Source organism: Falco cherrug, chromosome 5 (genome assembly GCF_023634085.1).
Source record: "Falco cherrug isolate bFalChe1 chromosome 5, bFalChe1.pri, whole genome shotgun sequence".
NCBI classification, from domain to species: domain Eukaryota; kingdom Metazoa; phylum Chordata; class Aves; order Falconiformes; family Falconidae; genus Falco; species Falco cherrug.
Window position 1 is genome coordinate 82373719 of NC_073701.1, and position 27541 is coordinate 82401259.

At 42.6% G+C, this 27541-nt stretch overlaps 1 long non-coding RNA gene across 1 annotated transcript; it reads left to right on the plus strand.

Moving 5' to 3' along the window:
* Nucleotides 1-5981: 5981 nt before the first annotated feature.
* On the plus strand, nt 5982-27541 carry LOC129736291 (uncharacterized). Its single transcript, XR_008732663.1, has 3 exons — nt 5982-6082; nt 6390-6529; nt 27322-27541. It is a non-coding gene; the product is annotated as an uncharacterized LOC129736291 (long non-coding RNA).

A 27541-nucleotide genomic window follows, 5' to 3' on the forward strand; every position in this document is an offset into this window, starting at 1 on the left:
AACCTTGTTCTAGAAAGAAATCTTGTTCTAGAAAGAAAAATGTAATATTTTTGTAAATTAATGTTATAATCAGTTTTTTATAAAAATTAGAGATTTTTGTTCCTATTTCTTATCATTTAATATCCTTTTTATTTATTGAAAAGTTTAAATGGTTGTGTGGTATGTGAGCAAATGTTACCTTTTCGTTTTAAACACTAAAAAATAAAAGACATTTAAATACTAATACACTCCAAGCATTAAGACAGAAAAATATGTCAGCTTAGAAGGGGATGATTTACAGAAAAAGATCTTTATTTCAAGGAAACCCACTAGGGCATTTCTCATTTTCTTTTTTTCATAAAGAGTCAGAGCACATATGGTTCTGAGAAAGACATAAATGACAGAACTTTCCAGGAGCAAGAACTTCACTGTGAAATTTCAACCCTTCAGTGCAGGCACCTGCAGACATTCCTGTGATCTGTGATGCACATTCATCTCTGTATCTCCAGCCTGTGTTCTTTGTATTTGATTCAGTTTATGATAGGTACAAATTTTCGTAGCAGAACAACTACATAGAATCAATTTTGATAATAGTCATAGCACAACTGTGGGGAAAACGTTCTTTTAATTTATTGCTCCTGGTGAGCAAAGTGTAACCCTCCCTTTACTATTGAGCAAGGCACTGCATATTTCAAAAATGATGCTCTGTAATTCATGACAATATGGTCAGACTGCTCAAATAATTTCTGTGTTGCTGAGGCAAAAGCCTGAACAACTTCCAACACATCAGAGAGAGACAAATCTGAATAATCTGGAGTCATTCGGTACATTTACTTCTTTACGATACTGTACACAATTCAAACAGTCTGCTGATCTTGTCCAGTGGAATCCAGAAATGCAATCTGTCGTATATTTATAAAGAAAACATGCACTGTGGCAAGCGAAAAGGCTACAGCAAATTTTAACTAGTTTCTGGTAATACACTGTGATGCACAACAGTGATATGAGCAGACGATAATATCAAAATTAAATAATGGATTGTACTCTCTAGCTCCTAATTTTTGAGAGAAGGCTTCAAAACTTATTTAATGTCTTCTTTTTTTAATAGAAAATCCACAACTTCTCTTTTCTTCCAGTTCAAGAACTATACGATGATAAAAATAAGCAAAATGTGGCTTCAAAAAAACCTGCATGGTTAAAATAGCTGTGAAACTTAGGTCTTCTTTTGTAATAACACAAGAGCTAGCCCAGGTGTCCTAGATCCTATCTTGAGAGGTTCAGTCTTGAGTGGTGTACCTAAAGAATACAATGGTTTATGTATGTAATTAGGAAATTGAACTCCTGTGGGAGTGGAAATGCAGATAATGTGTAGCAGCATCCTTAGGAAATGGAAACACTACAACAGAAGGCTCTTGGTCAGGGAGCCTGTACAATGGACTGAATTGGTAGTATTTTAAAGACAAGAGGCTTACAGTAACACTACCAGAGTTAAAAACTTATCTGAAGTTTTGATTGGTCTGGGCATTCAACCTTTTAACAAGTATTTATCCTGTATGTTGGACACGAAACATCTTATGTGCACTTGTCAGAAAGATAAGAAAGGACATGAAAGAGGGCAATAACAACTAAAAAACAAATGGCTGAGTCCTGGGAGCTATTATTACAGTTAGGAAATTGTATCTCAAATAATTTTTGCCTGCTCTTGGTTATCCAGTACACCAGGAAGAGTGGAAGAGCAACTGCAAATACAGGAGAACTACTGTTCAAAGGAAAAAGAAACCCTACTTCCAGTTTCAGCCAACTCATAAAAGAGTTGAGCTAGATAAAGAATTTAAAGTGTGAGATTTTGGTCTAATCCTTTGCTATATGGCATGCAGTTATTATATACAAATGTATTATTACATTACATTACATTGATGCATTTTTATATATTAATTTTTAAATAAGAATAAGGAAGATTATTACAAACTCAGCTGTCATCCCTAGAAGTCTGGCAGCACTCACAGCTCTTTGTTAAATCTGGATAGCCAAGAGTGAAACACAAAGAATAGACAGATAAATATAAAGGGATTTCTCGCTCTGGGACAGGATTTTTTAATGGATGCATCAGACTCCATTAAGCAGCAGGAGAAGCCTTGGGTTATAACAGAGGACCCCAGTTCTTACAGAAGCTTGGCATCTTGAAGTGGTACTTACCACCTCCAGGTGTTAGGCAAGCTGTTCAGCACCTTGAAGAATGAGGTTTTACTCGGGAGTTGCACATAAAGCTCCAGTGAATGTGCACTAGATTCACGGGCTTGATAAAGAAACAGGGTAATTATCATCTGCCTGCTTGGATACTGCTGGCTTCTTACAGTGATTGAAGAGCTAGCTTTTCAAATAGAAAATTTGTTGGTTTAAATAAAATAGATTTAATGTCTGATTTATAATTCATAAAATCTGGAGGGTATACAGAATTTCCTTATGAATTACATTTGAAATAAAAACTGAAGCAACAGAACAAACCACCAATTATTGGTTTAATATGAGTGATCTTCACAGAGGAAAACATGTTTCTCGAGGTGTGCAAGGAATTAAACAGAATATGGAGAGACACTGCCAAAGTTAAGGACAAAGTATAATCAGTCATTTTACAAAATCCATTTTATTTTCTGTATCTGTTCCCCAAAGCCACGGTATTAATACCCATGTTCATTCAAATTTGTCCAAGGCCTATTTTTTCAGACTACCTCTTTTTAGAGTAATTTTTTTCAGCAGTTTTACATATCTGGGAGATCCCTACAGTATCAAAAAAGGAGGAGATGCATTCCCCATGCCTCTCAGAGTCCGTTTCTGGAAACCATCTGCAGTCATTTTTACTGTAGAAGAGGGTCATATTCAGAACTGTCAGTAACGGATGCCAGATCTGGGAGACAGTCAAGAATAAAGCCTGTTTGTTGGCACTATTCATTTTAAGAGAAACTGAGCCGTATCTTGGAAGCCCATAAAGAACCTGTGACTCCAGAAATACAGACCACACTCACTAAGGTTCTGGTAAATTTTATATTGGCGGCTTCTGTCTAAATTAAGAACCAAGCTTTAGTATATTCCTAAGATACACTCCATGTCATATCTGGCTGAGAGAGAGAATGTGGAGTTTAAGTAGAGTCTATTTCACTTCACTTGTTAGCAGAGGTGTCGGTCACATCTCAGGTTTTCTCTTTTGGGTTGGATTCACCACCGCTGTGCACAGGTTATTTTTCTCGTGTCTGAAACAAATGTAAATTGCCTTGCTAGCAGCTAACTGCATTGGTATAAGTGTGCAGAAAAAGGGTGATTCAAGTGTGCTGCATTCACCTGGGGCAGACATGGCAGAGCTGCCTTCCTCTTGGTCTTGTCAGAGGAATGGCTTTGGCAGTCCATCAGGCTGCACTGCACAAAGTTGTGTCGTTCATCCAGCCCCAGTGAGCGAGGTAGGCTCAGTGACCTCAGCAAAGCAGGCAAATGCATTTTTCTTCCCCACAGCTGAAACAGATTAAACATATTATTTTGTCCTCATACTGGGTCATAAAAAATCAATTTCATGGCAGCAGCAAAGCTGTTTTCTAAAATGTCATCTTCCATGACCAGCTTGGAGCCCTGAGGCTGAGCAAATCCCCTTCTCAGCAGGGATCTCTCATGGATCTGCTGCCTCCATGCCTGGATCCAGTAAGCGCCTGCCTCTCTTTTCCCTCCCACCTCCTGTACCCAGGGAAAGGTGACATGAGGCAACGCTGCCCACCACCGGGTTTCCCCGTTGCTCTCACGCCGGTGCTTGGGAAGCCTCCTGCCCTCCCCTTGAGGGGCACAGCCAGACACGGAGCGAGGGCAGGGGTGCGGGCAGCAATGGATACCTGGGGGCTGCGGGGCTGGGGCGCGCTTGGTCTCTGTGCCCTGAACCAGTCAGAGCAATTAGGGCCATGTAAGAGCCACCTTTCCACCGTTGCTGAGCCGGCATATATTTTTCTGCAATTAACTATTTTACCTTTTCTCAAAGCCAGCCCTGCCTATGAAAGACATGGTGTTTCTTTAGGTTCTTGTCAAAACATGAGCTATGGGGACTGATCATCCTCCTGGGACACCAGTGGAATTGTTTTAGCCTGTCTTCAGTGAGAGTGTGTTCAGGTTACAGACGTGAGAGTGAAAAAGAAGCTGTTATGTGTCTATTGAAATCAAAAATGGCATTTGGAGAATTTTTGATGCTCTGAATTTCTTTTTTTTCCTTCCCACATTTTTTGTCCAAAGTAGGCTTTGTGAAAAAGTTCTTCACTAGAACATCTTTATCATTGTGATTGCTGGAGCAGGAACTGACAGTGGACAGAGGCACTTGATGTCAACAATGAAAGTGACGCGCTGAGAACTGTAAATATTCTTAATGTTAGAATGTAGTGTAGTTAGACTCTGCATTATCTTTTCATAATCCTAGAGAAAGTTGATCTCTTAATATTCGACAGAGAGTCATTATTACAAGCAATGGATATCCTATTTCAGGTCAGCACTAACTCCATGAGGAAATGCAGATGTTACCACACACCTACAAGGCTAAGTGGCAGACAGGTTACAGTTTCTTGTGTATCAGTGGTGTCAAGCCAACCCTTAAGAATGTAGCTGTAGTCTAGCAATAAAAATACAGGGCACTTTTGTGTAGTAACTACTTTTGCTATGTCTAAAGTGCTCCATAAGTCAATTCTGTAAGCTAATGGGATGGTAATGGATCAATAGCAATAGCATGATAAAATGTTGCTGTAGCACACAGAAGCCATCAGATAAGCTGATTAATGCTCCATCAGTTGTTTGGTACAATAGTCATTATGAAAGAACACCAGTACCTGATCTTTTTGGAAAATAAACACTCAAACCTGACATTTTTTCTGACAAATGCATTGATCACACATAATGTTAGAAAAAACAGCTCTCCACCCATGATTGTTCTTCAGCCATAATCCTGAGAAACAAAGAAAGTGAGTCTTTCATGTTTCCCATGTCCCTTTGGTGTCAATAAGCCAAACGAAACACGCTTACAGGAATTACCTAGAGAGGGACAGGTTTCTTATTGCTTGAGAGCATATGAACAGGGCCATTCTGCCCCTCACTTTCACCCACTGACTGTCCTGGTTTCAGCCGGGATAGAGTTAATTGTCTTCTTAGTAGCTTGTGACATTTTTAATTGTTGTTAGGTAACGTTTATACTAGGTCAAGGACTTTCCAGTTTCTCAGGCCCTGCCAGCGAGAAGGCTGGATAGGCACAAGAAACTGGGAGGGGACACAGCCAGGACAGCTGACCTGAACAAGCCAGAGGGATATTCCATACCATGAGACATCATGCTGAGTATATATAAGCTGTGGGAATGAGGAGGACGGGGGGACATTTGGCATGAACAGTGTTTGTCTTCCCAGGTAACTGTTATGCATGATGGAGCCTGGCTGTCCTGGAGATGGCTGAGCACCTGCCTGCCCATGGGAAGCGGTGATGAATTCCTTGCTTTGCTTTGCTTGCACATGTGACTTTTACTTTACTTATTGAACTGTCTTTATCTCAACCCACGAGTTTTCTCGCTTCTACTCTTCTGATCCTCTCCCCCATCCCACTGTGGGGGGGGAGTGAGCGAGCAGCTGTGTGGGGCTTAGTCACCAGCTGGGGTTAAACCACGACAGTCCTTTTTGGAACCCAACGTGGGGCTCAAAGGGTTCGAGATAACAACAGATTGGATCAGAATATGCTAGAGCCAATTTATAGCTGTTGCTGCTGTTTAGCTATTAATCAGCAGGTTTCTGTGCTTGCCTTACTGCCTATTAGAGTCTAGTGCTCATTAGCGGCTGCTTTTTGCTTTTGCTGCTTGCTGTACCACTGCACTGCTTATCACCTCACTGTGCTGTGCCCGAGAACATTCCAATAACAGCAAGGGCGATGTGCCTGGGCTGGCAGGTGGCCAGGGCATGGCTGCTGTTTCTGTGCTGCTGTACTGGACAGGATAGAACTTCAGTGTGAACTAAAGTTGAAGGGACTGTGACTTGTGGACGTGTCCATGTGGGAGCAGGGTACCTCAAAGCATCTGTGGCTGTGAATAATTCCATGTCAGAGCAGGTATATATCGCAGCACTTTCCAAACTATCAAGGTGCAACAAGGTCTTTCACCTCCTCATACCAGCATACTCTTCATACAGTCCCTCTGCTGCCTTCTCCTCATCTCATCCAGAGCATGTGTTTTCTCTTCTCTTGCTTCTTCCTCTCTCCACGTCTTCCTCAGCTACTCTCTCTTCATCGGCTCTCAACCCCTTAACAGAACCAGCCACAGCTGCACCTTATCTACATCGGCCAACCCACCGCCCCTGAAGCCAGCCCACAGTTGTATATTATCAATGATAACTAACCCAGCTTCATTCCTCTACAGGTATATATGGAAGCGTCTGTGGCCATGGTTATGTCTGTGTCACAGTGGGTATGCCTCTGAAGAGATTATGGCCTAAGGACAAGTCCACACTGGAGAAGTTACACCTCGAAGCGTCTGTGGGTAACTCCATGCTACATCAGGTACAGCTTGAAGCATGTCTGTGCATGAGATTGTACGGGAACACTTCCAAGTGTGTGACTGTAGATAAGCCCCTGACCAAGCAGGTACACCCCTGTAAGGCTTGCAGCCGGGGGTAAGGCCATGCTGGAGCTGATTTTCTTCTAAAGGGATTGTGGTTGTAGGTAAGGCCATGCTGGAGCAGGTCTGTGGTCACAGCCCATGGAGAAGGCCACATTGGAAGAGGAGAACCTCAAAGCAGCTGTGGCTGTGCATAAGTTTATGCCACAGCAGGTATACCCCTGGAGAGACTGCAGCTCATAGATGAGGCTCCACTTGGAGCAGGTACAACCCTAAGGGACTGCAGGCTGTGGGTAAGGCCAAGCCAGAGCAGGGGCAAGGGGAGGAGTCCATCACAATGTTAAATCCTACTGGCTGGTCCAAAGGGACCAAGGATGGAGACTGCAGTGGATGTACCTTTAAATTGTTGTAACCCATGATTTGAGTTGCATGTTATATAGTAATTCATATACACATATATATCTAGCAGGAGCCATTACTGTGGGGGGAGGGAGTAAGCAGCTGTGTGGGGCTTAGTTGCCAGCTGGGTTCAAACCACGACATTGACTAATATTCTAAATTAAAACCAGGAGTGTGGAGAAGAACACAAGGGTTTAAGTATACAAATAACTTTTCTTGCCAGTAAATGTTACCTCATGCTATTCTGAAGCAGCCATGGACTTTGAAACCCAGACATGAGGGCAGGATTCAAAGCCTCAGTAAACTTATGACATAAAACTGAACCAAGCTTCACCCTGAAAACTGAGAAAGCCAAGTGCCTCCCTAAGCAGCCACAATGGAAAGCACATTGTCACTGACAGGCACTGAAAGCTTTGCTAAGGGGACAGGGAAACCTTCATTACCTGAGGAAAGCTTAGGAAGAGTTGAGCAGTTAGCATATGTGCATAGTGCATTACACAGCCCACCCAGCGAGGGATCCTTCCACTCTTGAGTTCTTGTTCCTTTTGCCCTCAGATGGCTGTCAGTGGTCAGTGAAGTTTCTGGGCCCAAGGCTGTTTTTCAGGCAAACCCATTTCCAGCTGCCTGCTTTCTCTAAAGGAGCCTTGGAGATGCTTGTGGCTTGGTACTGTCCCCTGTAGCTGCAGCATTGCCAGCAGCATCACCGTGTTTCTACCTTATGATTTACCTGTCCATGTCGTACTGCCTCTGTGCTCTGCCTGCTCAGTATAGAGGCTCTCTTGTCTACCCCAGGTAGGGTAGATACCTTGGAGTGGTGCTTTCCCTGTTTCTGCTGTCCATTTCTCCAGGCAATGCCTGGCTGAGACAGGATGGTGTTCCACAGCCAGGGTCAGGCTGGTTTCTGGTCAGCGGAGTCCAGACAAAGGAGAAGGCCAGTCCTCAGACCAAAGCCTAGGTTTCAGCTCTGTGAGGACGCTTGAGAAATGTCTGAGCACCAGGGATATCCTTCTGCTTGAGAAGGCATCTCAAACCTTGTCCTGGCCAGCATCCCTGAACTGAGTTTGGATAAGGTGGTGTGTTTGCTTGGATGTTTCAAAGACTCCCCTTTTTTTGTCATTCTTTTCTTTATCCACTGGCGACTCTCACCTTCTGGAAGTTGTTGCTACCTCAACTTCTTGCCACTGAGAGCAGTATCAGCTGCACCCCATGCCTGTCTCAGGGAGATCTGCCGTTGCTGTAGGCAGTGAGGGGGAAGGTCTGCCCTGTCCCACCTGCTGGAGACTGTGACAGTGCTCTGGCAGCTCATTCACAGCCTCTGGAGGAGGTATTTGTCTCCTCAAGTGTCATTCATACTTGAATAACTATCCAGTGTCATCCAGGAAAGAGACCAGATGGAAGTGTCCTGTGTGCCAGATTTGACTACAGGTTGCCAGTCAGATGAGGCTGGGTCAGACAAGAGGGCTTACTAGCTTTACACCAGGAATTGGAAGGATTTCTGGCCTCACCCCATGCTGCTTGGCCTGGCCTAAAACCAAGCAGAAGCTGCCTGCCCATTTCATCCCCTCCTGTGCGTCCTCTGTAGATGGCATCAGAGAGTGCTCTCCTCCTCCTCTGAGCTTTAGCCTTCAGGGCTAATGGTGCTTTTGTCATTTTCAGCCTTGGGTAATTCTCATGTATGGCACTTCTATGCTTAATTACAAATCCGCTCTTTTTCTGGAGCGGAACCAGCTGATCCACTGGTCATCAGGATACTCCTACAGAGTCTAGATGCTGCAATGGAGACCTATGGCATGAGGCACATTCCTCTCTGTGGAACACCAGAGTTAGTCACACAGCTAATGCCTACAAAAAAGTGAAGTGTAAAAAGATGCCGTGAACTAATTTAGGCTTAAGCACGCTGCAAAATTATGCTCGCAGAATAAAAAATTACCAGCTGATGTCAGTGTGCCTTTGGGTGTACTCATTGCAGAAAAGCATGAGGAATCAGTATCTTACTAACTCATTCTTAGTTTTATAAAAATTATTTCCTGTTAAAAGTATCCCTCAAGGGTATGACCTACTAAACCACATTCTCTCATGCAGCCTAAAGTATTATCTGTACAATAACAATCCTGTCACTGAAATGCACGACACCATATTATTTTTAGCAGATTAGTATTTAAAATTATTTGACCACAAGCCAAGGATCCCTTCTGAGAAGAACCATGAGCTCGATCATCCATTTATTACCTGCTAAAATGTTCTCATTTGCCTTCCCTTTGCAAAATTTGGCTCTCAGTACTCAAAGAGATTCAATTTCAGAAAAGATATTTTCGCAATAATAATTCTGCAGTGCATCAAAGGGGTGTGAGCTGGAGGGGAATAGGGGGCTGTATCCAGACAAAATCGTCTCTAGGACAGAGGGTCAGGCTCAATTACCCATTTGATCATGGGAGACTCGTGGCAAAAGTCAGAGAAGAATGAACCTACTGCTGGGCTGTACGGAGTGCCCAGCTGAAAACGCCTTCCAAAGCTCTGAGCAATCCCCCTCTCACTCAGGGCATTTATGCGAGTGGTTGCGCAAAGGCGGAAGATGTCTTTCTAAATAGGTATTTTGAAGACGGCCATAAATAACAGTCTCTGCCAGCTGCCATGAGACTAGTGGTGGCAAAACCGTGAGCTAATCTATCTGGCTCTTTATGGTGACACTTCCCAGACAAGGCATCTCTGTGTCTTGTAGGCAAACAGAGACCTGGGGATGTGGCTGCCTTGCAGGAAGAGCTGAGTGGGGCGTCACGTTTTTGTCTTTTCCCAGGGAAGAATGCTGGCTTATGCATTCTCCAGAAGGAACAGACTGGCTGCTCCAAACATTGCTTAGGGCAAAGCCATGTCCTAATGCTGCAAATTAGTTTAGATTTGTTTTGGAAACCTGCTTTTCCAGAGTGGTCTGGCTGACATACTAATAATTCCCTACTTCTGGCAATTGCTTGCTCTTACTGAATGTCCTTTTGAAAACTGTTGACAAGATCTACACACCACCCAGAAACGCCTGGCCTGCACACAGCCTGATCTACACACACAAAGTATCTTTTGCCAAAGTTCACAGTGTGCAAGTGGGTGCTGGACACAAAACTAGCTGCAAATATGGACAAGGAATAATTGTGGTCAGCACCACAGATAGTTATTTGCAAAGAACGTTGTCATTTTAGGCAGCGTGACCTTATTGAAGACTCGATTACTTGATTACTGTCAGGAGAGGTTGATCTCTGGATTTAAGTTAAATGCTGTAGTACTTGATGTCTGGTCTTCCCCTTTCATTAGGAAACATTCTTAGGCTGCCACTGTTTTTGCTGCCCCTAGTCTGAATTAAAAATAATTCCTTGTGCAAGGGAGAGCAGGCAGAGGTTTTGAAATGGAAGGCAATTGCCTTCACAGGACTGTTCTTTCCTTGTTTCTGCGGCTGGTTTTCTGCTGATTTCCACATATGAGACATTTCTTTGGGCTGTTTCCCTCCTAGTGAATTGTCTACACAATATTAGCCATGAACACAGATGATTTTAAAAGTGTCCCTTTAAATTCAGAGTGCACTTCAGAGTCTTATCTGCATCTTCATGCCTCTAGTTCAAGGATGCTTCTGAAATGCATTACAGGATGTTCACCTTCTTGCATTTTGCTTGTGAATGCTAATGATACCTTCTCAGCAGTATATTAGTCAACAGGGAAGGGGAAAAAGATGAATGGAGCAAGGCAGTGGCTAATCATGTTAATTTTTGCCTCAGGAGGATGAAGTTTCATCAGCTGCTGGTTTTAGTCTGTTTCTGGGATTTTAGATTATGTTGTTTATCAGTTAGAGCCCAAGCACTGAATGAGGCAGATTGCTGTCAGAAACCTTTGGATAAATGACTATTGAACTCTGCAATAACACTCTACTTTAAAAGATCACTGCTACAGAGCAAAGCATCACCTCCAGAGGTAGCAAATCCCTCAAAAGAAGAAAAACTGTAGGCTGAACAAGGAGGTATTGCAAAGTGCTTGTGATGGATTTCTTGGGCCCCTGCCTACTGCTGGCTGTATAATTCCCTGAGGATCACCCCAGGATGCAGCCTGCTTGCACTTCCCTCTCTAGCACTCATCCTGCTAACATGGAAGGCAAAAAGGTGGTGCTATGCAGCGTAAGACTGCTTCAGGATTGCTTTTCAGTTGTAAGGCTGCAATTCCTCAACATGTTCTGCTTCCCCAAAGCTGCCTGATGCCCTCCAGCTTACATAGGACAATTTCTGTAGATTTATATGGGAGAAATAACGTCTCCATTTCATGTTGTTTCTCCGTCACCGTAGTGTTTGCTGTTGCCCTCTGGTTTCTTAGGTACTTATTTATAGCATGCTCCAAAATAAAGTTTCTTTCACTTTCTAGAAATCAAAGCTAAATGCAGGGGAGACTGAATCCCTCTTTCATCCGGATTACTAGCTCAGTGTAGTAATGTTTGTGACTCAGGGTGACACAGTCACAGCAGCTGAGAGGAAGGATCAGGGCATGGAGAATTATGCACATTCAAGCTGGGCTACTCTGCAGTCCAAGTAAGCTCAATTTTGCCACCTCAAACGGCCGTTCCTTCCCCAAACACGGTGCAGAAGGCCAGAGGGTGGGACAGATAATAGCGGAGGGAAGAGCCCAGGGCAGCTGGGCTGGCAGCCCCTGCAACATCTGGGGGGTATGGAGCGACTGAAGGGTGATTACAGCATGTCAGAGCCGCTTGTCCTGCAACAACAGCCAGCTCATGGCCTCCTGCTGACAGCACCAAGAGCATTAGGTAGCCTGGCTTCCCAAGGCTCTTCCCCGGCAAGGTGGCTCCCAGGCTGTGACACTCCTCCCTTCTCCCCTTCCTCCTGGCAGCCCTGCACCCTACCCACTGCCCACCTGCACCACTGCCTTGGAGCAGTCCCGAAACTGGGTGGAATGGAGGTGACTCACTTGCTGCCAACACAATGCTGATGTTTATTTCCTGAAGAAAAACACAATTACAAAATAAAAGTAATGTAAGTTCTTCTAATACTTTATAGTAGACACAGCTTAATGGAGGAAAAAGGCATAAAAAATGCCCAATAAAAATAAACCCTTTTAGTACTCAACAAGCTTTTATTCAGCACTAATATATCACCTCTCATCCTACAAGGAAAGCTTTGCATCTGCTGCTCTGTTTCCAAGAGCTCCATCATAATGTTATTCCTTCATTTATAAAGTGAACTCATGACTCTGCATAATCACTATCCCTTCTGTTTGAAACAGAATCGAGCCAGCATCGCACGTACCATTACTCCTGAAGGGCAGCTTCCAGAGCTGCATTTTAATTAGGGTGATACGTTGTTTTGTCTCTAATGGTTCAGGCACACTAGTGGGTTTCTGAACCTTAATAAGTTACTGCATGTCAGCCGAGGCAGGTGATGGCCAGGGTGCTTGCTCCCTCCCTGGCATTTGCCAGCAAAAACATTTTTTCTCTTATTAACCTAGCCTGAAGCCTGAGCTGACACCTTTTACATCACATTTTCAGTGAGAACCTCCAATCAATTACTAGTAGCTTGTAAAACTGCAGGTGAAATACTCTTGCCTCAGTGCAGAACACTTAGGCACGGCTGTGACACTACACATCATATCTGCCTTAGGAGAGCTTGGTTAATGGGAAAGAGGAAAGTTCGTCTTCTCTGCCTTCTCTTTCTTAAAAATGCATGACAAATGAACCCCAGGTTAAGTAAATAAGCTTGCTGTCTGTAGGAGGAATGCTAGTTCTTTATGTTAACGGTGAATCCATACACAGGTTATTTCATACATTTTGACGATAAATTAGCACTGGGGTTTTCTGTTATCAGCCCTTTCTTCTAGTGGTGCAGCAACTGCCGTAATTTGGGATTGAAGCTTTCTTGTGTTACCTGGTGTCATTTAACCTACCTTGAGCTTGCTTATTTATATAGAAAGTGGAGAAAGCAATGCTTGTCTTTCTCACAGTGCTGTGAGGAAGCTTTTGCTGAATAATGGCTGCAAAAAACTGGGAACTTTGGTAGAAGAAATAACATAAACTGTTAATGTGCTCACATTAGTTGGGGATTATTTTTTTTTTAATGTCAGTCTATTGGACTAGAACTTCTAGGATCATTTAGTCCTTCCAAGGAGACACTGAGATATTTTTCTTTTGGTAACAGAAATATTGATTTGCTATCCAAAATAAAACATATTTTCTTCACATGCTTGTTAACCCCACAGCCAAAAAAAGCATATCTGTACATCAACAGGGTAAGAAAAGACTATTCTTATTATATTTTTTCTAAGGAATTGATACAATTTGGAGTGTGCTCTTGCATGAGATTGCAAGGTTAAAGAAGAAAAGGTGGGAGAATTATAGTTGGAAGAGTTGAATGTATTTCTTTTGTAGTAAAGTAAAACAAAAAAAAAAATTCAAGTTTCTTATGCTGAAATTCTGGAAACATAGGTGATGTCCCTGTTCAGGTGATGACTTGCTGCGTCACTCACTTCTGAAGCTGTGGTTGTCTCTTGGAACAGATGCCGGGTGCACATGCTTTTATCTGCGCGCTTTGGAGGCTTGTCTGCACATGTGCTGGGCTGGGCTGTGAAAGCTCCCATGCCTGGCAGCTCGGAGTAGAGCATTTCTGCATGTGCTCAGCAGCTTATATTTAAACTGAAAAGACAAGGTGCAGAGAACCCATCAGGATTACAAGGTAGACACACAATAGATGTAGATGCCGGATAGGATTTACAAGTACAGAAGGGTAGGCTGTCTCAGTCACTTTGTTCCAAATTTCCATTGTAGGTAGAAACCCCAAATCCAGCTCTTAAAAAATTGCTATCTACCTCTCAAGATGCTTTAATTCCACAGATATTCATGTTTCCAATGTAAAGCGTTGCCCAGGTATTTGAATTTTTTTCCTTGTAATTTTTGGCATCTACAAAAGCTCGGTAACTATTTCACATTAATTTGCATAATGATTTGTAAAATGGTGTTTCTCAGGTGGGGACTCAGCCCAGTAGTCATTCATGTCATAATGACTAGATAGATCTCTCCCAAATACATGGCTGGAGAGTGAGCTGGCATTGCTGCTTTTCCTCTTTTTGTGCAGATGTTCAAGGATTAGCATTCAAGAGGAAAGAATTTGGGCTCAGCCTCTTCTTCTGCTGAAGGGGGTTGGAAGCTGCAAGCCTAAACTCTCAGAAGAGCATCCAGACTTGCTCTGTATACAGCAGCTCATATGTGGTGAAGATGGTAGGTTCATCAAAGCGGTGGGTGCGACAGATGGGGGTGGTGAGAATGAGCCAGCGATCTGATGATTCAGGCACCTGGAAGGAGACCTGGCCTCTGGTTTGTGCTCTAACCCACTTACAAAGCATTAATGAGAGCAGAGACTGCCCTGCTTACCTGTAGAGGTCTGATGGCACCACAGGGTTTAAATCCCGGCTCTCTGTTGTTAGGTGGATGTCATGCTGCCAGAGACCTAGGTTTCTCTTGGGTGACAGCAAGACCATTGACTGATACTCCCTTTGACTGATACTACACTTTAACCTAGTGAGTAATGGTTTCTGTGCAAAGTGATTTAAGACGGATCTTCTATAAACGTGAAGGAGCAGGGGAGCAATGTAAGGTAGAGTGAACAAGTGTGGAAAAACAGAGGGGAGAAGGGATAAAATGTGTAAACAGGCTGTTGTGTCTGCAGTGCCCTGTGCCTGATCCCCACAATGGGTGTGTGTACCAGGGGTGTTTGTGCATGCGCACAGGTATGTGCAAGTCAGAGTACCAGCAATAACAGGATCAGGGCAGTGTCCCAAGGCTGCCTATGTCCCAGTGCCAGCAGCAGGGGAGGCTGGGATCCAGGGGCAGCTACTCTCACATGCATATGTATTTACATATATTCCACTAATGGGCTTTCATCCTGCTCAGCCAGAGAGGGGAACAGGATCAGGCCTTTTGTGCTGTGCTTGCTGAAGTGCTGCATTTTCTCTCCGTGTATATATGCTTCCATGTGTATATGCTTGTGTGCGTGTGCCTATCGGGCACACATGCTCAGCCTTGCTCCTGGCTGGACATGGAGCCATCAGACCGTGGCAGCCTGCCTTGAATGGGCTACTGCGTCTGACAGCTCCTAACACGCACAGTCCAACCCGTGAGATGTGAATTTGAGGTCCTGGAAGGGAGTGTGAATCCCCTCTCAGAGAAGGAATAATGAAGACACCACCATCTCCTTTCCATTCGTGACTCTGGAAGGCAGCTATAAATCTAGGCCAGATTAAAGCTCTTTAGTGGTGCTCTGATTAAGGCACCTAAATTTCAGAAGGAAGGGGTTTTTTAGGGGTTAGCCTAGATGGCTGCCTGTTCACTGAGCTCATTTCTCCAGACTGTAGACTGTTCCCTTGCACTGAGGCAACGAATTCAGCATGAAAGAAGGTCTTCCAGCTTGGCTCGCATAATAATACACAAAGTTATGGTATTCCTTCTAAATACTTCTCTTTATTATGAAAAGTTCAGACTTGTTTAGTCATGTAAAAACTGGAGAGGAAGGGAGGGACACATATGCTGCTTATTTCTTGAGTGGGAGAACTGGATGGTACAGAAGTAGAAACTACTGTTTCTCAGGAGTGTAAATAGCATTCCAAGTGATACAAATGTCCAAATATAAAAATATGAGCAGAGAAAGAAATAAGAAGAAAACTCAGCATCAACAAAGAAAAGAAACAGATGCCTGTGTTTACTGGCTGCTGTCATGTATCAAAGTCTGGTCCTGTAAAAAAAATTACTATATACAAAATAAATAAACAAACACATTTGCTAATGTCCTAATCACAAGGAATTTTATCACTTCAGTAAAACAATGGATTCACCAAAAGTTTTGTTAAAATATACAGGGAAACAAAATATTCTGGAGAGTTTCTTGGTCTGGCTGAAAGTAGTGGGAAAAGTTCCACCAAATTCTAACACAGAAGGATTTCTTAATGACCAGCAAAGACCTTTGTTATAGAAAAGTACAGATAAAACACTATTGGGAGTAGCTGCTAGCCCTTAGCATGGCGTTAATGACATTGCATTTGATTCAGTAACAAAATATGGATATAAACAGCACATGGGTCCTAGGTGTTAGCTTAATTGTATATAGAGACTGGGAGTAGGAAGCCATGGAGAAGGAGAAATTCCCTAAAGTTTCATTAGCTGACCTCTGATTGCACTACTACTGTCCTCCAAAATACAGTGATGAGACTTTGCCTCTGTGTGTAATATTTGTGGCTTGTAATAAAAGTGGTAAGATTCAAATAAGCATTTGCTAGTTTTCCTGATAAAACCAGGAGCCTCCATCTTTGAGGGTAAGAGTGGAATCTCAACTTTCTAGCAAAAGCTATGAGAAGGATTTAAGAATTATACAAGGAAACAGAAACAGTATCTCATGGTATCTGGGAAAATCTTTTTGGTTTGTCTGATTTGTGTCTGTGGTCTTTTCAGTTATTAATACAAGCTCAGTAATAGAAATTGCTTTGAATGGTTGTACAAAAGTTTAATTATGGGAGTGGAAGACTGACAGAGAAAAGCTTTCCCAAAAGAAATATTAAGATTAAAGATTTTCATACGATTGCACATGTAATTTTTTTTAAAATTCAGACAGTTTTTATGGTTTCAGTAATGTAATTTAATGAAAGGTTGGTGCTGCAAATCCAGTTCAAGAATTGCACAAAGCACATTCCAAGCTGATTACATCCACTTGCATATTCTCATATTATACTTACTTGAGGTGATAAGATCTAGATACAATGGAAGGCAATATTTCCCATCAGAGACTGCAATCACTAGCGATTTTGTCTACTCATATGGAGCACCAGGATCAGCAAGGTTCTGTCCCGAAGCACGCTGAATACTCCAGAACGCGGAGTTGATTCAGCTCCTGCAGGATCCAGCATCGTGGATCTGGCAGGTGTTTGGCATGTTACAGGGCAAGTAGTGAAATTACATTTTAGGACTTTTCCTTGTAATTACCTTGCCTCGTGGGAACTCTGCATTTTCTTTTTTCTTTTTCCTCCTGCAGATGTTACAGTCATGTGGGAGCTATGTGTAAACGGGTCATTCTCATTTTATGAATGCTGTGCTTGTCACCAATGATGTGATACTTGCAGTTATGTGCATGGCTGTATCTGTAGTACGCATTGTAGCTCTACTTATCGTGAACTGAATTAAAAATTAAAGGACTTGTCGTTAATTCCTTCTGCAAGAAAGATACAACAGAGAAAGAGCTGATTAATTCATCCTCTACGGCTAGAGGGAAGTAAGTGTCATTTATCCAAAGCGCTGAGAATTATCTCCTTTGCACTCCGTACTCCAAAACGTACACTTCATGATTCAGAGACTAAAAGCCTCATAGACACTACATTCACAGCTCAGTGTGAGATTTGCTGTAGTAGGTCTATAATTTTCAGCCGCGCCTTCCAGAGGAAAGTCACTTTCTCACTTCAGTAATGCTAATTGCTTTCATAACATAAATAATTTAATATAGTTTCTGCTGGATACCTGGTAGGAGGTTTGATTAAGTTAGCTTTTCCACCAAAAGCTCTACTTTGGAATCCAGGTTCTTTCCATAGATAATAGTTTTCTTGGAGGGTACATGTTTAAATCCTTATTCACATACTTTTGTCCTCTCGCTTCTGCTCACAACCTCCTCTGTCCCTTCAGGAGCCTACGACTGAGGTTTCTGAGGCTGCTTGGCACCTGTGACCTGATGGGTCTGATTCTGCCTGTTGGGAAGGGGATTCTGAGCTCAGTTACACCACTGGAGCATCAATGTGATAAGCTCTTTCACATTTATACCTACTGGGAATAAAGCCAAGATATATAATATAATGATGAAGTTTCTTTTTAAATAAAGTCACTTTTCAAAGTCAGAAGTCCTATGCTATGAATTTTATATCCCTCCCCTCATCACAGTCAAGATGTTCTGGTGATCTTTGAGTCACATTTTAGTCAACCCAGTTTTGGGGGATGTAGGGGTAGTGATTTTTTAGCAAAAGAGAGTTTAGTGTCATTTATAAGGGATAAATTATTATTGTTAATAATAATAATATTAACAACAACAGCTCCTAGTGTTGCAGTATAATTTATATTATTATCTATATAGGAGCAGAGGCTTAAAAAAATCTTCAAAGTTTGTACCTTGAAACTGCAGGTGATCACTCAATACCAGCAATCATAAAGGTCCCCAAACAATCACAGTAGATTCAGAAAGGCCAGAAAAAAATGGCCAACACACCTGCACTGTACCAGAAACTGCACAACACTTCCTAAAACAAGCAAATACCAAATATTTGCATATGATAAGCCAGAAGCATAAAAAATACAGAGGAACAGAGCAGGAGAGACTAAGGCAATGAGAACATCAGGGACTTTGCTAGGATCTTAGGAAATGCCTCAGGTTTCCATCATGTGGAGGAAATCATGTAGGGGAGCAAACATTCCTCACACAATCTGGTTTAAGGGAATTTTTTTTCCTGGTCTGAATTCCCATGACATTTTAAACTGCAAGTAATGTTCCCCAGACACACCTATTAGTTACTCACAAGTTTCTCTGCACACTAGTTTATCTTTCAAAAAATAATTTAAAACTGAGCATTGACAAATGTCTGCCATCACCCTTTATTTACACTAGCCCCTGGCTGTTTAGTGAAATTTTCCCCAAATAGTCAGTGTTTCTCACTATTTAACAGATGAAAAGTCAGCATGAGTTACATGGATCAAGTCAACAAAATTCTGGGGAGTAATATGCTAGAGAGGAGCAAAAATGTATGAACTTCTGGCTTGGGAAAATCAAAAGATGATAAAACGGAGCCTGTGCCTTAGTTTCAGCTTATCGGAACTCTGCAACTGTGGAGAGTCAGATCAAAGCTTCCAAGGTCACATCATCTCCATTGGCGACTGCATATGGGTGGATTGCAGATAAAAATGCTGGACCTGGATTCTGAGCAGAGTCCCCTTGCTGGGTCGTTGGCAGCTGGTACGCTGAGTACAGTGACAGATTTGAAAAATGCCATTTAGAACTGTGCTCAGTGTTTCCTTTGCTTCTGTTTAAGTTTGCTCCCGTCTCTGTTAAACTATTCTATTATTCAAGCTACCATATTACCTCATATCACAATTATAAAACAAGCTTATAATACAAAGAATCCAAGGGGTGCGCTTGAAAACGAATGTCAGTTTTCGTTAAGTGAGGGGATGATCTATACCCTTTCAACATATGAATTATTTATTTACCATATTGATGTTTGAGAAAACTGGAAATCACTATCCATCAAAAATGCACACGTGACATGGTATGATAAATGGGCGTTCGAAACTGCTTTGCTTTCGGTAAAAAATTGTTATAAATCTTAATGAAGCATGGACACTATGAAGCCCAAGGCATGTGTTTGATAGCTGCAGCCTGTGACCAAGAATTGCTGGGGCTCTGGGTGCCATCTAGTGGGACTTGGCTGGAATTTGGATGTAGCTATTTTCAGCGTCACATACACGTTATGAATATATCCCAGAATAAAAAACTCTCCTAGATTAGCGATACTATACATTTTCATATAAATAACTTTTTAAACTCTTGTGTGCATCGATATTATCAGAAATCGTTTATATCTTGGTCAGATTTCCTTCTAGGCTGCGGCGTATTAAACTCTGAAATTCAGACACTTCTGATAGGAAAACAAGGCAGTAATTACAACAATTGTTCTAAAAAACCTAAAAAATGGGTGAATCCAACTTAAAGTAAATGCAAAAATCAACTAAATTTGCCAGATTTGAACTCTCTAAAATGCAGGCTGGTGATATGTGTGCTTGGTGACCCGATGAAGCAGGTCCTGCTGACCTTGTGTCCCGCAAGTCTGGCCCCGCATCTTTCTTGTAATCCTGACTTCTCACCAGCCCACCCCCTTTTCTGCCATGTGGCATTTATGCATTGCTTTGTCTTCACAGGCACCTTGGAAAAGGTTGGTTTGTTAAAGTCATCAAATAAACTTCTAAGGTCTAAACCATAGGTAGGGAATTTACCTTCCCAGAATAACCCTGAGGTTACAGCCTTTGTTGGTACCATCCACATGTTGTGTTCATGGCCTGTCTTTAAAACATGTAATGGCATGTTTTGCTGCAGATCCCTCTCTCTCTGGATTTTCTTTAGAATTGCTGAAAATCCTGAATTTTAGTAGGGGAAAAAGAAATGTATTCAATTTTTTTTCCCCTTTTTTTTCCCCAGAATACGAAAGCTCTGTATTGGCCAGTTTGGACAGTAATTTTATAGTGTCTGCACTTAAACCAGATCGCTTCTGAAATATTAATAGTATTACGGTTTTATCTTCAGGCCTTAGTCAGCTGTAAATGATCCCTTACTGAGAATGAAGCACATACAAAGTGCAGATTCCTGTCTCAACAGTGTACATAGTGCCACTGCAGCCAAGTGCCTGTACAAAGCAAACAGGAAAACTGGTTTTTGGAAGATGATAAAAAATGCTAAAAGCGGGTCTGTCTGGATGGTGGGTGCAGGTTTGCTTTGTCCCTGCTTGGAATTGATGGAGCTCTTGCCTGAATGCCTGGTAGCAGAGCTGACCGGACCTGCATCAGCACCATCCTATAGCTGCTTGAAAATCTGACTTCTGCAGGGCCCGAGAGGCATTTGGTGGTGTCTGAACCCCTTTGTGTAAAGACACCCTCTATAAAATCTGTGCAAACTATACAGTATTGGGTCTTGGGGGAAAAAATATACAAGAAAGATTTAAATTGTATTTCAGCCCAATCTGCTTAAATGTGGCACTGGAAAGAAACTCATTTCATAAACACTGCATGGGAGAGGTGACAGCTTAATATAGAAAATTTGCTGGAAAGACCACTGATTTCTGCTAGATTACCTAAACCTCACTCGTGGGCCAGGGTCACAGTATTGAAGAAGGCAAACTGTGAGAGCAGGAGGCATTTACCAGATGCTTATGCATCTTTCATCTGCTAGGTGAACTCAAAGGGAAGCAGAGCCACAGCCTGAATCAGCGCTCAACTTTAACACAAAGCAAGTTGTATTGAGGTGCTTTTGTGAAAAATTGCACATCACGTCCTGGTTTTGGCTGAGATACAGCTCATTTTCTTCCTAGTAGCCGGTACAGTGCTGTGTTTTGGATTTAGTATGAGAATAACAACAACACACTGATGTTTTAGTTGTTGCTAAGTAGTGTTTATTCCAAGTCAAGGACTCTCCAGGTTTCCCATGCTGTGCCAGTGAGCTGGTGCACAAGAAGCCGGGAGGGAGCAGAGCCAGGGCAGCTGACCCCAACCAGCCAAAGGGATGTTCCATACCACAGAATGTGTACGCTCGGTATATAAACTGGGGGGAGTTGGCCAGGAACCACTGATCATTGCTTGGGGACTGGCTGCGCATCCGTCAGCAGGTGGTGAGCATCACTTGGAGTTTTTCAAGGAGGGGATTATTTCTCTCTTTTTGTTGTCTCCCTTTTCATTACAATTCTTGTTGTTATCATTATTGTTATCATTGTTATTATTATTATATTTTATTTCAATTGTTGAAGTGTTCTTATCTCAATCCATGGCGTTTACCTTTTTCCAGTTCTCCTCCTAGCCCCACCACAGGGGGGAAGGGTGGGAGATGAGCGAGTGGTTGCATGGTACTTAGTCCCTGGCAGGGCTTAAACCACAACATCATGACTCCCATTTTGCCTTTGGAGTGGCTGCCTTTGGCAGAGATGTGTTTTATGATTTAGAATAATTATTAATTTTGTAGACCTAAATTTCATCCACAGCATTGCATGCTGAGACTAGCTGAGTATTAGATAAAGTCAGGCTCAGAGTCCCAAAGCACATAGGAGAAGCATTTCAGATCATTCAGCAAATCTCCCCTATGATAACAGGATAAAAAAACCCCTCCTGATGACTTTCTATTTCTAGCTTCCAAGACAACAACCGTGACTCAAAAGAGCTTCTTTTATCTCTGATGTGAAGGGATTGTATTCTTTCCTCTCAGATGTGGTCCTTCTCATTCCAACGTGTGCTAAATTATTACAATTCCCAGCTGATCTTGAAGACCAAGTGGAAACTGAAATGAAATTTAGTGCCTGAATTGCACAGCCTCGAGGCAGTGCAGCCCAGCAGCAGTATGGACATCAGATGGCTCCAGTCTTATACCAGTGTCAAAGGGTCTGTCTTGACCTTTAAAACTAGCAAAAATCTAGGTCAAGCCTTCAGAAAGGCTGACTCTTCTTTCATGACCTTTGAAGCAGGCGCAGCGTCTCTGATCCAGGAGGAGGGGGAAGGGGTGGGAGAGGAGACTGTTCCAGCTTCTTTCCTAAAAACACGATCAGTGACAAAATGTACTGGCAGTTGTGACAAGCAGTATTGTCAGGCTCCATGACAGCACATGATACCAACGAGGATCATGTTTACTGCCAAGTACGACAGAACTGTTAAGGTTTTTGGAGGAAGGACCTGGTGGGATTTTGGGGGCGGTGGATGGGGACACCTGCTAACCTCCCTGCTGCTGCAAACTCCCTCTGAGGAACTTCATCTCCTGATGCAGAGGAAGGTGTTGGGATCACTTTTCCTCCAGGCTTGTCTGGTGAGGGAGGCTCTCCTCCCTCCTTACCTCACTGCAACCCAAGGTGCTCTACCCATAGCTCATTCATGACAGCTCTGCACTTCCCTTGTGGACAGAGAAAGCTGCTGAAAAAAGCAGAATGGACTGTGCAAACCATGGCACGAGGCTAGTTGTGGGGACCGTGATAACATGTACCCAGGTTCCCTGGTGTTGTCTGGTGGTGGTTTAGCACTGTGGTAGTACAGCAGCATCTCAGCTTTGCCTTTCTGTGACTTTGGGGTGCGCTCTGTGCAGTGTGACATGGGCATCAGCTATATACAAGTATGCCACACTAGTCAAGAACGCAAGTGTGGCTCATTCTCCTGTCAGAGGTGATGGTCTCTGGGGAGGATCTCAGATCGGAAAGCAGCCCCGTGTAATCAGCAGTGCTCCTGAAAACCCATGGGCACCCGAGACAAGTGCCTGAAATGAGGTTGTTGAGTAGAGGTGGTTGCTGAGAATGCGTGTGCAGTGGCAGGGTGTAATTGCCCTTTCACTTGCGTGACTTGGTACTAGACTTTGTTTACGTATCAATGTTTCATGAGGATTAACATCAATTTATCAAATCCAGTTAAGCTTTCTAATTAACTTTCAACCTGTTTCAACAGCCAACAACAGCTGCCAAGATAAGCCTCGTATCACTTGCATGATGTAATTTTTTTTTAATGGTTCATGAACAAGTTGGCATTTCAGAAGCAATTTCAGAAGGCAACTCATTCAGCTCAACCATATTGAGTTCAACTGCTTTCTGAAATGGCCGGCATGTCAACCAGACAAACCTTGCGTGAGTCCATTGTTTGAGATTAATTAAATTTCCTTAGTCTGCTTCTTGCTTGTTTTCTGAAATCCATGGTAAACGTCCATGACATTCATATTCAGAAGATGACAGTGGCTCAGACCAGACTAAAGGTTCTGATAAATCCAGTGTCCTATTGCTGATACTAACCAAAAGTGGATGCCTAGGAAAGACTGTAAGAGCAGGAGGAGCTATGCAATATGATCCCCAAGCACTCTCTGATCTCTAACAAGACTCAGATACTTTCTAAGCTATATTCTCTATTTTCTTTTTAACGAAGATGATTTGTTCTCCAGAAATCTATCAAGCCTTCCCTTGAGTCAATAAAAACTTTTAACATCCACATCCTTAAGCAAGGAGGTTTACAGCTTAACTACACCACATGAGAAAAAAAATCTTTTGATTGCTTTGAGCTTGCCTCTTCACAGTTGCCTTGGTATCACCTAGCTGCTATACCGAAAGAGAAAGGGAACAATCAATCCCTAGTCCTCTTCTTATGCCATTTATCACTGAACAGACCTCTGCCCAACCACGATCAAAACTTGATTCTTTATTTCCATCATCTCTGAGTCTAGTCTACGTTCACTCCCTGCTCTTTGCAGCAGTCTTCCCATGTCTGCTTGATGCAGAGGGTTTCATAGCCTGGCTGCATCTCTCTCAGTCTCAGAAACCCCCTCTGGTGCCTTTTTGCTCCCTTTCCTAACATGGATTTCTCACTGATGGACCTGCTTTGACTTCAAGGGACAGAAAGAGATCCCCCTACTGCTGTCACATTGCATCTGTCAGTCTACTGTTGCCCAGGTCATGGTTTCCCTCTTAATGGTTAGCATTTGTTGTCCAAGATACACGCCAGCAATACCGAATGACTGGTTTTCAGTATTCACAAGGCCCACTAGTACAGCATGAGACACTTTCAAGCCTGCAATGTCTAAAGTCAAGAGGAACAGTTACAATATAAGGACAGAAATGGTTGTTCTGATTCGAGAAAATTGTTTCAATTATGTCAAGTTCTGGATAATGTAATCAGATTTTCCTGAGAAAGAAAAACACTCCATGCTATTTTTCTTTTGCGGCAGAACATCTAGCAGGCAGAGAAACTAATGGGATCCTCATCTAAAATTCCTAGTAGTTAAATAATAAGAAAACCCTTGATTCTAGCCATGTATTGAGTCAGATGTGGAATATTTAATTGATTCTTTTTGACAGCACTGAAGGTGGCTGCCATTTCTGTATGTAAAATTTAATGCAGCACAGGACTCTTGCAGGTGGTCCCAAGCGGAAAAAAAAAGAGAAAGTCAGATGTCTTTGAAAAGCAGATGTCTTTATAAATCCTTACTGAGCAGCTGAGAGCATTTTGGGCTGTGAGTCACAGGAGAAGGTAAGGCAGGTGTTCTGACAAGTCTTGCCACTAATCAGAGCAGAAATGAGGCAACCACTGGTACTGTTTTTCAGCCAAACCTATGTCTCCTGCGCTTGATTTAATAACTTTTTGCCTGGCAAGGTTCCTGCTGTGCAGTAATTCACTTCATATTTTAATAAAGAATAACTCAAGACAGAAAACTGAATATTGGATGGTAATGCAATGTAGGGAGTTTTGATGACCTGCTAATACAGTGAATTCACCTTAAGTGGTTTTTGAATGGCAACAAACCCCTCATATTAAATTACAGTAGGGCACATGTTTTCAATCATGTACTCTTTACTGTAATTTATAGCAAGAAAAGAAAATCCAAAACACAAATAGTACAGTAAAACATGGATTCCTCTGCACAAGAACAAACCAGATAGCTTGGGATGGTAATAAGAGAGAAACCTACCTCTGGTTCATGAAAACAAAAAAGAACCACTTTTTTTTTTAGCATCTTGATCTGTTTCATTTGGAGCTGCTCCAGCTGACAGATACGCAACGACGTGGGCTGCAGCATTAACCTGCGCCACAGCTGAAGGCAGGCTGCTTCGTGTTGGGCATGGATGGTGGGGGAAGGCAGTTGTGTCCTAGCAGCAGCAGCAGCAGCTGTGTTTTGGTATCTGATGTAGCAGTAGGATTATGCCTGCTAGAGTGAAAGAAGGATTACAGTGCATCTGACAGTAGAGGGGGCTTGCAGGAAAATTGTTTGCCATGGATTATGGGGACATAATCTTTTAATGTCCCCAGTAAATGTTGATTTTGGAGAAAAAATAGATAAAGCACATAGTAATCTTTAGGGGGAGAGGGTTTGTGTATATACGTTTCCATAACAACCTAATATGATTTTGATTTGCTTATTATTGAGAAGGATGGTTCAATTTTACGATGCGTGTTATAGCTATAGCATGGTACATGTATAACTATCACAGCCATAAATAACAGACACAGAAACAATCTAGAATGCTACATCTCTCTATCTAATACATTACTGCTGTAGGCTTCCTACCAGGAAGTCTTATTTTGAAATTATTCTGTAATGCCTGTCAAGAAAAAAAAAAAAAAAAGATCATGCTGATTCTTTTTTCCCTTGTTTTTAAATTCAAGCCTTGTAATCATCAGATAGGTAAAATCTTGACGAATATGTGAATAATCTGGTAGTTTTTTATATTCCCTAGTTTTTAAAGAAAAATCAAGCAGAAGTGCATTTAAATAACCAGTATTGTTACTCTCCTTCACTTCTGGGAACTCATTTATCCTCTAAAGCTTGCGTGAACAAGTTTTTATTGTGGGGATACAAAGTATTAGATAACAAATCCAGTATAAGGAGGTGCAAATCCCATTGAAAATCCTGCAATTTATCTCTTGCCTCCACTTTCTCACATTTTCTTCCATAAGCATCCACTGACAAAGAACTCTGGCAGCCCTGATGTGCAATTCTGAGTCCATACCAGATTGCTAGGTGTCCCTTGGGTCTTACACCTGAATAGCAAAACTTGGCTTACCTTCAGCCATCACTCGATGCTAGCGAAGATAGAGAGTAGTATATATATTGAGATGTTAAAAGCATATGTAAAGGCAGGCCAGAAGCTCAGGTTGTTTTGACTTGTCTTTCTGACAATAAAGGCAATTGACCTAATTTTTGTAAGTGAAATCCATGGGACCAGGATTTTGCTCTGGAATTATCTATTACTATGTAATTATACACAAGAGGATTGTAGAAAAAGTGTTTGAGGCTTAACTAGGAACTTCAGAACAAATAAATAAATAAATGGAGAACAAAGCACTTGGTAAAACCATGGCACCTACCACAGGAATTTAATTAATGCTTCCCAGGCGCAATCTACTTATCTGTATTTAGAAAATGTGGGAATCACATCTGTTACCCGATAGCCTGCCTTCCTTCTGCATTAGGTCTGGCTGAGCCCCACAACAGCCCCCGTAGTGCTGTGCTTGTACCGGTAGGCAGAAAGGTGGTGACACCACACCAGGGTTTTGGCTATAGCTGAGCAGGGCTCACACAGCACCCAGGCTGTCTTGGCAACATTCCCCCCCTCCCCCCTTCACCAGTAGGCTGGGGGTGGGCAAGATCTTGGGAGGGGACACAGCCAGGACAGCTGACCCAAGGTGACCAGTGGGATATTCCATACCATATGACGTCTGCTCAGGTATAAAAGCTAAAGAGAAAGGAGGAGGAAGGGGGGGCATTTGTTATATACAACATTTGTCTTCTGGAGCAACCACTGTGCGCACTGAAGCCCTGCTTCCCGGGAAGTGGCCAAACATTGCCTGCTGATGGGAACTAGAGAAGAGCATCTTTTGTTTTCCTTCACTTCTGTGTGCACACGACTTTTGCTATTGCTTCATTAAACTGCCTTTATCTTGACGCACAAGTGTTTTCCATCTTATTTTCTCCCCCTTGTTCTGCTGAGGAGGGGAGTGCTAGAGGAGCTTGGTAGGCACCTGGCATCCATCCAAGGTCAACCCACCACATCTTCTTTTCCTTTTCAGCAGAAAAATCCTTCTCATGAGGATCAGAACAAATGGCAATGAGCAGATAGTGACAGAGAGCCACGATACCCTGTACAAAGTCCCACTCAAGGCTGTCCACATCTGATCTGCAGTACTTCTACTGTTTAAGCACAACACTTCTAACTGCGAACTGAAAATGGCCTTTATGGAATCCTGCAGCACCATCAAAATCCTTAAAGACCAGACTGGATGAAGGGTT